The following is a 12,956-nucleotide window of genomic DNA, read 5'->3' as shown; positions in this document are numbered from 1 at the left end:
GATTGACATATTTCTTAGGTGTTGTTAGTATGATAATTAATGTTTATCTGGCTATTTTGCTTGTCCATGTCTTCATACATAGTTGAAGTGGACTCTAAGTATAAAATAGGTAATCTGTAACTAATGAATGAAATAATGTAACTAATGAGTCCTTGATGATACTGAGAATCCTTATTGAACCGTTTCTGGCCCATCTATAATTTCTGATCTCGCAAGTTGCAAGTTGCTAACCTAGACAATGGACTTCCCAGGTGGTGACAGGCAGTAAAGAATCCGCCTGCAATGCAGGAGACCCAGGTTCAACTCTTTGGTCGTAAAGATCCCCTGGAGGAGGAAATGGCAACCCACTCCAGTATTCTTGCCTGGGAAATCCTGTGGACAAAGGAGCCTGTTGGGATACAGTCCACAGGGTCTCAAGAGTCAACCACGACTGAATGAGCACAATCTAGACAGTATCAAATCTTACACAGAGTGGCTTAATAATGGAGATACACTGGAGGCCTCCATTATGACCATATTTGGGTTAAATATTACCTCTTGATACTGTTGTAAATTGTTTATGGATGAAGCTGTTGATCTTTCTGACAGTACTGTAGTATTACTCATGGCTGGTTCTTCCACATAAGTCAGCTAACTTAATTTTAAGATAATAAAAAGCCCTTTATTTAAAGATGAAGAAATTGTGATTTTATAAGATTAATTGAATAACACAAAACTCTAAGAAATGATTTTTTAAAGGCTGAAACTTTTGAAATTTGGCATTTATGTTAGTGTTTTTCTTCTTTACTTTTATATCCTTGACATCTTTAAATGAGCTTTGAGTCATTTTTACCTTACTCCACCATTGAAAATTAATCAGGAGCAGAATTTGCACTGAAAAAAGTCTATATTTGGTAGCATATTAACCTACCAATCACAGTAGGTGACAAAGTCATAATGACTGAAGATCAATTTTCAAATTACGACCACAGAGCCTCTTCTAAATGCAACCACACAAATTTTTGAAGGAGGCAGATGCCTGTTAATAGACTGTTTCCGTACCATGATATAAAAATGAGCATTCATTTATTTTTTCAGTAATGGACACATAACTTTAGGCAATAAATATTTCTCACAATGTTTTCTATTCTGAACCAAATTGAATTCTGACGTACTTGTCATCTAATTTATGTTGAATTTGTATTTATCAATGGAAAGGTCCATTTCTCTCAATTAAAAAAAAATCAGGATATTAAAAATAAATAAGATGTGAACTATTTTAAAATTTTAAGGTGGAATATTACTAAAAACATTTTTAAAGATAAATCCTACTTGCTCTTTGAGATGAAACATATAGATTAGACATGATCCCTCTAATTTACACTAAACAGACATTTTCTGTGCTTGACATCTACATATCCTCATCAGGATAAATCCTTACCCTCTGTGAACTCTATCTTCTCAATAAGCTAGGAGGTACTGGAAAGCAGAGAAAGTCATATACAGATGCAAGTGGTGGTGAATAAGCAAAGCAATAAGCAACCATTTCCTAGGTATCTCATTAAAAACAGGTTGTCTAAGGGAAATAAGAAGGTGTCTCTCCCAGTAGCTGTGTTTAGCATGTTTAATATGCAAACATATGAGGCAAGATTTTGTGAATAAATTATCAGCTTACTATCAGCCACATTCTGCTTGCTTATAATTTTTTTCTTCTTTCCATTTGCTTAATTTTTCCTCATTATACTGTTCATTTCAATCTGAAATCTGTCATTTGCTGTGGTCAAAATGAGTGGATGCAAACTTGCAGTTTCATAGATGCCTTTGGTGAGCAGTCAGAGCCACTTAGACTAAAGAGGACAATGTAGCCCCTATCCCAAGAGGAAAATCATTGCCATTTATTTCAACCTTTTAGACTCAAGGTGAATGTTTACATATTCCAAGAATATAATGGAATGGACTCTGTTGGAATGCATATTTTAACAGTCTTCTTTTAAATTGTGTTGATGCAAGCTTAAATAATTTCTGAATGTAGGCAGAACAGTAATCTCAAATTATTAAAGCAACTATATGTATATTTATTGCATATATATACACATGAACACATATATCTTTGCAATGAAATAGTTTTGTTGTTTAGGAGTATCATTTTAAAATTGCAAAAGATTTAATTTCTGGTAATTTAAAAGGACAAGGGAGATTAGATCTTACAGCCTCGTCTTTTTATAGGTTAAGATTCTCAGGTTAAATGAATTGTCCAAGTTTTACCATCTTTAACAAATGCCTAATTTCACTGACTAAATTCCAATGTTGTTACAAATGCTTTATTTCCTGGTGAAAAGCCAATGATATTCCAGAGCTTATTTCAAAGCTACCACAGTCCTAAAACTAAAATTTTATTAAACTACTTTATTTTCATTTATTTATTTTAATTGGAAGCTAATTAATGTACAATATTGTGGTGGTTTTTGCCATACATTGACATGAATCAACCACAGGTGTACATGTGTCCCCATCTTGAAACCCCTCCCACCTTCCCCCCTATCCCATCTCTCTGGGTTGTCCCAGTGCACTGGCTTTGAGTGCCCTTTTTCATGCATCAAACTTGGACTGGTCATCTGTTTCACATATGATAATATACATGATTCAGTGCTATTCTCTCAGATCATCCCACCCTCACCTTCTCCCACAGAGTCCATAAGTCTATTCTTTACATATGTGTCTCTTTTGCTATCTTGCATATACTGTTGTCATTACCATCTTTCTAAATTCCATATATATGCATTAATATACAGTATCAATGTTTTTCTTTCTGATTTTCTTCACTGTGTATAATAGGCTCCAGTTTCATCCACCTCATTAGAACTGACTCAAATGTGTTCTTTTTTATAACTGAATAATTGTGAATATGTACCATTGTGTCCAATATGTCCATTGTGAATATGTACCACAGTTTTCTTATCCATTCGTCTGCTGATGGACATCTAGGTTGTTTCCATGTCCTAGCTATTGTAAACAGTTCTGCAATGAACACTGGGGTACACGTGTCTCTTCTAATTCTGGTTTCCTCAGTGTGTATGCCCAGCAGTGGGATTGCTGGGTTGAAGGGCAGTTTTATTTCCAGTATTTTAAGGAATCTCCACACTATTCTCCAGAGTGGTTATACTAGTTTGCATTCCCAAAAACAGTGTAAGAGGGTTCCCTTTTCTTCACACCCTCTCCAGCATTTACTCTTTGTAGACTTTTTCATAGCAGCCATTCTGACTGGCATGAAATGGTACCTCATTGTGATTTTGATTTGCATTTATCTGATAATAAGTGATGTTGAGCATCTTTTCATGTGTTTGTAAGCCATCTGTATGTCTTCTTTGGAGAAATGTCTGTTTAGTTCTTTGGCCCATTTTTTGATTGGGTCGTTTATTTTTCTGGAATTGAGCTGTAGGAGCTGCTTGTAAATTTTTGAGATTAATTCTTTGTCCATTGCTTCATTTGCTATTATTTTCTCCCATCCTGAAGGCTGTCTTTTCACCTTGCTTATAGTTTCCTTCGTTGTGCAAAAGCTTTTAAGTTTAATTAGGTCCCATTTGTTTATTTTTGCTTTTATTTCCATTACTCTGGGAGGTGGGTCATAGAGGATCCTGCTATAATTGATGTCAGAGAAAGTTCTGCCTATGTTTTCCCCTAGGAGTTTTATAGTTTCTGGTCTTATATTTAGATCTTTAATCCATTTTGAGTTTATTTTTGTGTATGGTGTTAGAAATTGTTCTAGTTTCATTCTTTTACAGGTGGTTGACCAGTTTTCGCAGCACCACTTGTTAAAGAGATTGTCTTTTCTCCATTGTATATTCTTGCCTCCTTTGTCAAAGATAAGCTGTTCATAGGTGTGTGGATTAATCTCTGGGCTTTCTATTTTGTTCCATTGGTCAATATTTCTGTTTTCGTGCCAGTACCATACTTCCTTGATAACTGTAGCTTTGTAATATAGTCTGAAATCAGGCAGATTGATTCCTCCAGTTCCATTCTTCTTTCTCAAGATTGCTTTGGCTACTCTAGGTTTTTCGTGTTTCTATACAAATTGTGAAATTATTTGTTCTAGTTCCGTGAAAAATAATCATTGGTAGCTTGATAGGTATTACATTGAATCTATAGATTGCTTTGGGTAGTATACTCATTTTCACTATATTGATTCTTCCGATCCATGAACATGGTATATTTCTCCATCAATTTGTGTCATCTTTGATTTCTTTCATCAGTGTTTTATATTTTCCTATATATAGATCTTTTGTTTCTTTAGGTAAGTTTATTCCTAAGTATTTTATTTATTTTGCTGCAATGGGATTTTTTTCTTAATTTCTCTTTCTGCTTTATCAATGTTAATGTATAGAATGCAAGGGATTTCTGTGTATTAACTTTATATCCTGCAACTTTACTATATTCATTGATTAGCTCTCTAGTAATTTTCTTGTGGTGTCTTTAGGGTTTTCTATGTAGAGGATCATGTCGTCTACAAACAGTGAGAATTTTACTTCTTTTCCAATCTGGATTCCTTTTATTTCTTTTTCTGCTCTGATTGCTGTGGCTAAGACTTCCAAAACTATGTTGCATAGTAGTGGTGAGAGGGGGCACACTTGTTCCTGACTTTAGAGGAAATGCTTTCAATTTTTCGCCATTGAGGATAATGTTTGTTGTGGGTTTATCGTAGATGACTTTTATTATTCTGAGGTATGTTCCTTCTGTGCCTGCTTTCTGGAGAGTTTTTATTATAAATGGGTGTTGAATTTTGTCAAAGGTTTTCTCTGCATCTATTGAGATAATCATATGGTCTTTATCTTTCAATTTGTTAATATGGTGTATCACATTGATTGATTTGTGAATATTGAAGAATCTTGCATCCCTGAGATAAAGCCCACTTGGTCATGATGTATGATCCTTTTAATAACATATTAAAATGTTGTTGGATTCTGTTTGCTAGAATATTGCTGAGGATTTTTGCATCTATGTTCGTCAGTGATAGTGACCTGTAGTTTTCTTTTTTTGTGGCATCTTTGTCAGGTTTTGGTATTAGGGTGATGGTGGCCTAATAAAATGAGTTTGGGAATTTACCTTACTCTGCAATTTTCTGGAAGAGTTGGAGAAGGATAGGTGTTAGCTCTTCTCTAAATTTTTGGTAGAATTCACCTGTGAATCCATCTGGTCCTGGGCTTTTGTTTGTTGGAAGTTTTTTTATTACAGTTTCAATTTCTGTGCTTGCAATGTGTCTGTTAAGAGTTTCTATTTCCTCCTGGTTCAGTTTTTGAAGTTTATACTTTTCTAAGAATTCGCCCATTTCTTCCAAGTTGTCCATTTTATTGGCCTATAGTTGCTGATAGTAGTCTCTTATTATCCTTTGTATTTCTGTGTTGTCTGTTGAGATTTCTCCATTTTCATTTCTAATTTTATTGATTTGATTCTTCTCCCTTTTTCCTTGATGAGACAGGCTGATGGTTCGTCTACTTCATTTATCTTCTCAAAGAACCAGATTTTAGTTTTGTTGGTTTTCACCATTGTCTCCTTTGTTTCCTTTCATTTATTTCTGCTTTGATTTTTATGATTTCTTTCCTTCTAATAAATCTGCGGTTCTTCATTTCTTCTTTTTCTAGTTGTTTAAGGTGTAAAGGTAAGTTATTTATTTGATGTTTCTCTTGTTTCTTGAGGTAAGCTCGTATTGCTATGAACCTTCCTCTTAATAAATAAAAGCAGTTATTTTTGAAGATTTTGGTTTATAAAGTCAGAAGTTGATATGGTTAGTTTTGTAGTGTGTGATATTGTATTTCATTAATTTTACCTTCACTTTTTACATGATGAGATCTTTTTATTAAGGAAATCTTTATCAATTAGCAAGGTTTAGAGATGTTTTGATTTCACTTGCTAACAGAACAAATGAAAGAGAAAAAAAAACAAAAGGACCCTATACCCAAAAAAAAAAAAAAAAAGGAAACAAAAAAAGGAAATGGCAAAATGTCAAAAGATGAGGGAAGAGAAAGATTTTCAGGAGAATGGATGCATGCCTCTGGAAGGCAGTGGCACACTGACCAGGACTTATGGAGTCGTAGGGTTTGTAAGAAGCAGTGCTTCTCTGAACGAAAGCAGGTGGGGAGGACACCCCCATCAATCAGATGATGTCTCATAACAAGACAGTTTGGATGCTCTGAGGAATGAGGGTGATGAATCACAGCCTAAGACACTCTGGGAGGCTGTGTCCTGGATGCCATCTAACGTGTAAAATATTAACACATTTATACTTGGCATGAAGTGAGACCTTGCAAAGGTTTTCCTGGTAAATATTGCTGACATATAGAACAATACAGCTAACATCCTTTTTTTTTTTTTAAGTAGAGAGAACATGGAAAATAGAGCCACTAGTTCAGTGATGCTCTAGAGAGGGAAGACTGTAATTTTGCCTTTGTCAATTTAAAGGAGTTTGGGCTTACAAAAATGTTATTAAAAGGTTATTCATGGAGATAGTGACCCTGTTTAGCACTTCTGAATTCTTCTTGGAAAGTGTTAAACACATGTAAGATGGAACTGTAATGAGGATCACTGATCACAAGGGAGAGTACATTATGTTTCTCAGACAAAGTAGACTATTTCAGAATACATTGAAGAAAGGTAACCCTTAAATAATTTTGACTGTGGATGGATATTAAAGGATGTTTTGTAATTTTCCTACTTTGGATGGTCATGTTGTAAATGCATATCCCCTATTGTAAGCAAATTGAAATTAAATATTAATTAGCTTAGAAGTTTGATTATTTATAAATATACTGCATGATTTCAAAACTACCAATCAATGAGAGAGAGAGATCTCATTTCTCTTATGAGGACATATTGTTAGGCTGACTGTTTTAAAATGAAAATCAGTTGACTGACTGTATTTTCCAAATTTGAAACTAAAAACCATACAGTTTATTAGGAGAGCAGTTGGGATAGAAGATAAAATTGGACTGAGGCTGCAAACATTCTAAAAATATAATCTCCTTTATCTCTAGCTAAACGTTCACCCAACAAGAATACTCTTCAAATTATCCTTGCACTTATTAACTATATGGACTAGGGAGAAAAAAAAAAAGTAAGGAACATTTTGAATTGACTGGAAAGCATGATAAAATTATTTTAGAATAAATAAGATATGATTCTGATGATGGGAAATGAAATAGTAAACAGGAGGACAGAGTGTAATCAGGCAAAAACAAATGTTCTATATTCATTCTGTCCTTTGATTTTCATCCAAATCCATGCCTGACTGTTACTCTACTTTCACTTATTCATTAATTATGTCAAGGTTTCCTATGCTGCAGGTGCTGTGCTGGGCTCTGGAGGCAAAATGAATGGTCTAGAGTAAAAATGCCTTTGAAAACACATGTATCTGTGTTCAACAAAGACTTCTACATTACTGTGTCTTTATCCTTGGAGAAGTTATTGAACTTCATCCAGCCTCAGTTACAAAAATGAAAATGGTAATTCATACCTCTTAAGACAAAGTGAAATAATATATTTAACTTTTTAGGTTTAACATTATCTAGCTTATAATCATTCCATAAATGATAGAAATTTATTTCTCAGATATTTGTTATAAATTTATTCAAAAAACACATGTCAAGTATTTAATACACATCATCAAGAAAGTTGGTTGTACAAGAAAATAACTAAGTAAAATAAAGGTCATATCATTAGCACTCTGACTGACTCTTCCCTGGCTTTCCAAAAGCCATTCTTAAACCTGTCTCTTTTATCACCTCCCACAATAAGGCTAGGAAAAAAATAAATACTTGTTTGACAACCTCCCTGGAAGCTAGATGAATTATTCAGTTCAGTTCAGTCACTCAGTCATGTCCGACTCTTTGCGACCCCATGAATCGCAGCACGCCAGGCCTCCCTGTACATCACCAGCTCCCGGAGTTTGCCCAAACCCATGTTCATCGAGTCGGTGATGCCATCCAACCATTTTATCCTCTGTCGTCCCCTTCTTCTCCTGTCCCGAATCCTACGCAGCATTAGGGTCTTTTCCAATGAGTCAAATCTTCGCATGAGGTGACCAAAGTATTGGAGTTTCAGCTTCAACATCAGTCCTTCCAATGAACACCCAGGACTGATCTCCTTTAGGATGGACTTGTTGGATCTCCTTGCATTCCAAGGGACTCTCAAGAGTCTTCTCCAACACCACAGTTCAAAAGCATCAATTCTTCGGCGCTCAGCTTTCTTCAGCGTCCAACTCTCACAGCCATACATGACCACTGGAAAAATGATAGCCTTGGCTAGATGGACCTTTGTTGGCAAAGTGATGTCTCTGCTTTTTAATATGCTGTCTAGGTTGGCCATAACCTTCCTTCCAAGGAGTAAGTGTCTATTAATTTCATGGCTGTAATCATCAACAGCAGTGATTTTGGAACCCCCAAAAATAAAGTCTGACACTGTTTCCACTGTTTCCCCATCTACTTCCCATGAAGTGATGGGACCAGATGCCATGATCTTAGTTTTCTGAATGTTGAGCTTTAAGCCAACTTTTTCACTCTCCTCTTTCACTTTCAACAAGAAGGTTTTTAGTTCCCTTCACTTTCTGCCATAAGGGTGCTGTCATCTGCATATCTGAGGTTATTGATATTTCTCCTGGCAATCTTGATTCCAGCTTGTGTTTCTTCCAGCCCAGCATTTCTCATGATGTACTCTGCATAGAAGTTAAATAAGCAGGGTGACAATATACAGCCTTGACGTACTCCTTTTCCTATTTGGAACCAGTCTGTTGTTCCATGTCCAGTTCTAACTGTTGCTTCCTGACCTGCATACAGGTTTCTCAAGAGGCAGGTCAGGTGGTCTGGTATTCCCATCTCTTTCAGAATTTTCCACAGTTTATTGTGATCCACACAGTCAAAGGCTTTGGCATAGTCAATAAAGCAGAAATAGATGTTTTTCTGGAACTCTCTTGCTTTTTCGATGATCCAGCAGATGTTGGCAATTTGATCTCTGGTTCCTCTGCCCTTTCTAAAACCAGCTTGAACATCTGGAAGTTCATGGTTCACGTATTGCTGAAGCCTGGCTTGGAGAATTTTGAGCATTACTTTACTAGCGTGTGAGGTGAGTGCAATTGTGCAGTAGTTTGAGCATTCTTTGGCATTGTCTTTCTTTGGGATTGGAATGAAAACTTAGCTTTTCCAGTCCTGTGGCCACTGCTGTTTTCCAGATTTGCTGGCATATCGAGTGTAGCACTTTCACAGGATCATCTTTGAAGATTTGAAATAGCTCAACTGGAATTCCATCACCTCCCCTAGCTTTGTTCATAGTGATGCTTTCTAAGGCCCACTTGACTTCACATTCCAGGATGTCTGGCTCTAGGTGCGTGATCACACCATCATGATTATAAGGGTCATGAAGATCTTTTTTGTACAGTTCTTCTGTGTATTCTTGCCATCTCTTCTTAATATCTTCTGCTTCTGTTAGGTCCATAACATTTCTGTCCTTTATCGAGCCCATCTTTGCATGAAATGTTCTCTTGGTATCTCTAATTTGCTTGAAGAGATCTCTAGTCTTTCCCATTCTGTTGTTTTCCTCTATTTCTTTTCATTGATCACTGAGGAAGGCTTTCTTATCTCTGCTTGCTATTCTTTGGAACTCTGCCTTCAGATGGGAATATCTTTCCTTTTCTCCTTTGCTTTTCACATCTCTTCTTTTCCCAATTATTGGTCAATACTTAATGAAAGCCTGTTTTATAAAACATTTTCCCCCTGATAAAACAGAATTCCTCTTTTCCTGACCATTACTTTCTATAAGTTTGAAATGATAATCTACAGATATAAAAACCACAACTGCAGCATCCTTTTTGTAGCTAGGACAACAGCCAAGATCATTGCCAAAATGCTGACCAGGATCTCTGGCATAATTGAGATATGCATCAACACTGAATCTGCTAAACTCTATATTTTTATTCATGAGAAAAAGGTCATTATTACTTAAGGAAATGTCAGTCAGATATTCTAGTTTTTATGACTTCAATCATTCTAATTGTTGAAAGAGTCATATTAACGAATGGTCAGGGTTAGAAGGCAGCCTACAGGAACCATGTCTAGTATTTTAGTCTGTATGGGAACAGTGCCTTGGTGTTACTCCTTGAGAAGATGACATGAAAACTATAATTTTAAAAGTAAATAGCAGACTGAATAGCCTGGAAGTTTGGTATTGACATGTACACACTGCTATATTTAAAATAGATACTGCTGCTGCTGCTGCTAAGTCGCTTCAGTTGTGTCCAACTCGGTGCGACCCCATAGATGACAGCCCAACAGGCTCCCTCGTCCCTGGGATTCTCCAGGCAAGAACACTTGAGTGGGTTGCCATTTTCTTCTCCAATGCATGAAAGTGAAAAGTGAAAGTGAAGTCTCTCAGTCATGTCCGACTCTTAGCAACCCCATGGACTACAGCCCACCAGGCTCCTCCATCCATGGGCTTTTCCAGGCAAGAGTACTGGAGTGGGTTGCCACTGCCTTCTCCTAAAATAGATAACTAATAAACAAATGTATTACTTTTGGGAGAAAAAAAAGTAGATAGCAGTTCTCTTTAGTTTCTAAAACTTGTCCATGGTTTGTCATGATGTGGATTTCTTTGAGCTCATCTTGCTTAGAGTTTGCTCAGCTTCTTTAATCTGTAGGTTTCTGTCATTTTCCAAATTTGTAAGTGGTCTAAATGCATCAATTAAAAGATAAAGATGGTAATGTGGATCAAAAATCACGATCACACTATCCAGAAGAAACTCAGTTGTCATACTGGCAGTTTGAAAGTAAAAGGACTGAAAAAGATATGCTGTAAAAACATTAATGAAAAGAAAGCAAAATGGATATATTAAGACCAAATAAAGCTGACATCAGAGCAAAGAAAACTACCAGATACACAAAGAAATATTATATAATGATGAAAGAGTAAGTCCACCAAGAAGATATGGCAATCCTAAATGAGTATTCATCAAACAATAAATCTTCAAAATATGTAAAGCAAAAATTAATAAAAATGAAAGGAGAAATACATAAATTTATTATTGATGATCATTAAACATTCTCTATAAACAGTGGATGAAACTAGACAGAAAATAAGCAAGGGTGTATAAGAATTCAACATCATTGATCAAAGGATTGAATGCGCATTAATAGAATATACCACGACTGCATGAATAGCATGTTCTTTTAAAATTCCCATTGAATAAATACTGATATATAATATATCCTAGGCTATATATCAGTTAGGTTGCTCAGTCATGTCTGACACTGTGACCCCATGGATTGCAGAAATACAGGCTTCCCTGTCTTTCACCAACTCCTGGGGCTTGCTCAAAGTCACGTCCATCAAGTCGGTGATGCCGTCTAACCATCTCATCCTCTGTCATCCCCTTATCCTCCTGCCTTCAATCTTTCTGAGAATCAGGGTCTTTTCCAATGAATCGGTTGTTCCTTCAGGTGGCCAAAATATTGGAGTTTCAACTTCAACATCAGTCCTTCCAATGAATGTTCAGGACTGATCTCCTTTAAGATTGACTGGTTTGATCTCCTTGCTGTCCAAGAGACTCTCAAGCATGTTCTCCAACACCACAGTTCAAAAGCATCAATTCTTCTGCTCTCAGCTTTCTTTACAGTCCAACTCTTACATTCATACATGACTATTGGAAAAACCATAGCTTTGACTAGACTGGCCTTTGTTGGCAAAGTAACGTCTCTGCTTTTTAATATGCTTTCTAGGTTGGTCATAGCTTTTCTTTCAAGAAGCAAACACCTTCTAATTTCATGGCTGGAGTCACCATCTGCAGTGATTTTGGAGCCCCCAAAAATAAAGTCAGCCACTGTTTCCCTGTCTATTTGCCATGAAGTGATGGGACTGGATGCCATGATCTTTGTTTTTTGAATGTTGAGTTTTAATCCAGTTTTTTCACTCTCCTTTTCACTTTCATCAAGAGGCCCTTTCTTTTTTTTTTTTTTTTTGCTTTCTGCCATAAGGGTGGTGTCATCTGTGTATTTGAGGTTATTGGTATTTCTCCTGGCAATCTTGATTCCAGCTTGTGCTTCAGCCAGCCTGACATTTTGCATGATGTACTCTGCATATAAGTTAAATAATCGGAGTGATGATATACAGCCTTGATGAACTCCTTTCCCAAATTGTTACCAGTCTGTTTTTCCATGTCCGGTTCTAACTGTTGTTTCTTGACCTGCATACAGATTCTCAGGAGGCAAGTAAGGTGGTTTGGTGACATTATAGGAATCAGTGAACTAAAATGGACTGGAATGTCAAATTTAACTCAGATTACCATTATATCTACTACTATAGGCAAGAATCCCTTAGAAGAAATGGAGTAGCCCTCATAGTCAACAAAAGACTCTGAATGCAGTACTTAGGTGCAATCTCAAAAATGATAGAATGATCTCTATTCATTTCCAAGGCAAACCATTCAATATCACAGTAATCCAAGTCTATGCCCCAACCAGTAATGCTGAATAAGCAGAAGATGAATGGTTCTATGAAGACCTACAAGACCTTCTAGAACCAACACCAAAAAAAGATGTCTTCTTCATCATAGGGGACTGGAATGCAAAAGTAGAAAGTCAAGAGAACCTGGAGTAACAGGCAAGTTTGGCCTTGGAGTACAAAATGAGGCAGGGAAAAGGCTAACAGATTTCCAAGACAATGCACTGGGCATAGCAAACACCCTCTTCCAACAACACAAGAGATGACTCTACACATGGACATCACCAGATAGTCAACACTGAAATCAGATTGATTATACTCTTTGTAGCCAAAGATGGAGAAGCTCTATACAGTCAGCTAAAACAATACTGGGATCTGACTGTGGCTCAGATCATGAACTCCTTACTGCAAAATTCAGACTTAAATTGAAGAAAGTAGGGAAAACCACTAGGCCATTCAAGTATGACCTAAGTCAAATCTCTTATCAGTATAAAGTGGAAGTG

General features: G+C 36.4%; 1 long non-coding RNA gene across 1 annotated transcript in view; it reads left to right on the top strand.

Annotated features, from left to right (window-relative positions):
• LOC145519091 (uncharacterized) overlaps window positions 1-12,956 on the top strand; it is a 383,847-nt gene that overhangs the window by 143,018 nt on the left and 227,873 nt on the right. The window lies entirely within an intron of this gene.

The sequence above is a fragment of the Giraffa tippelskirchi genome, chromosome 8, assembly GCF_054371585.1.
Source record: "Giraffa tippelskirchi isolate mGirTip1 chromosome 8, T2T-mGirTip1v1.2.pri, whole genome shotgun sequence".
Lineage (NCBI taxonomy): Eukaryota > Metazoa > Chordata > Mammalia > Artiodactyla > Giraffidae > Giraffa > Giraffa tippelskirchi.
The sequence above is the reverse complement of the archived record's forward strand: the minus strand, read 5'-3'. Positions and strand labels throughout refer to the sequence as shown.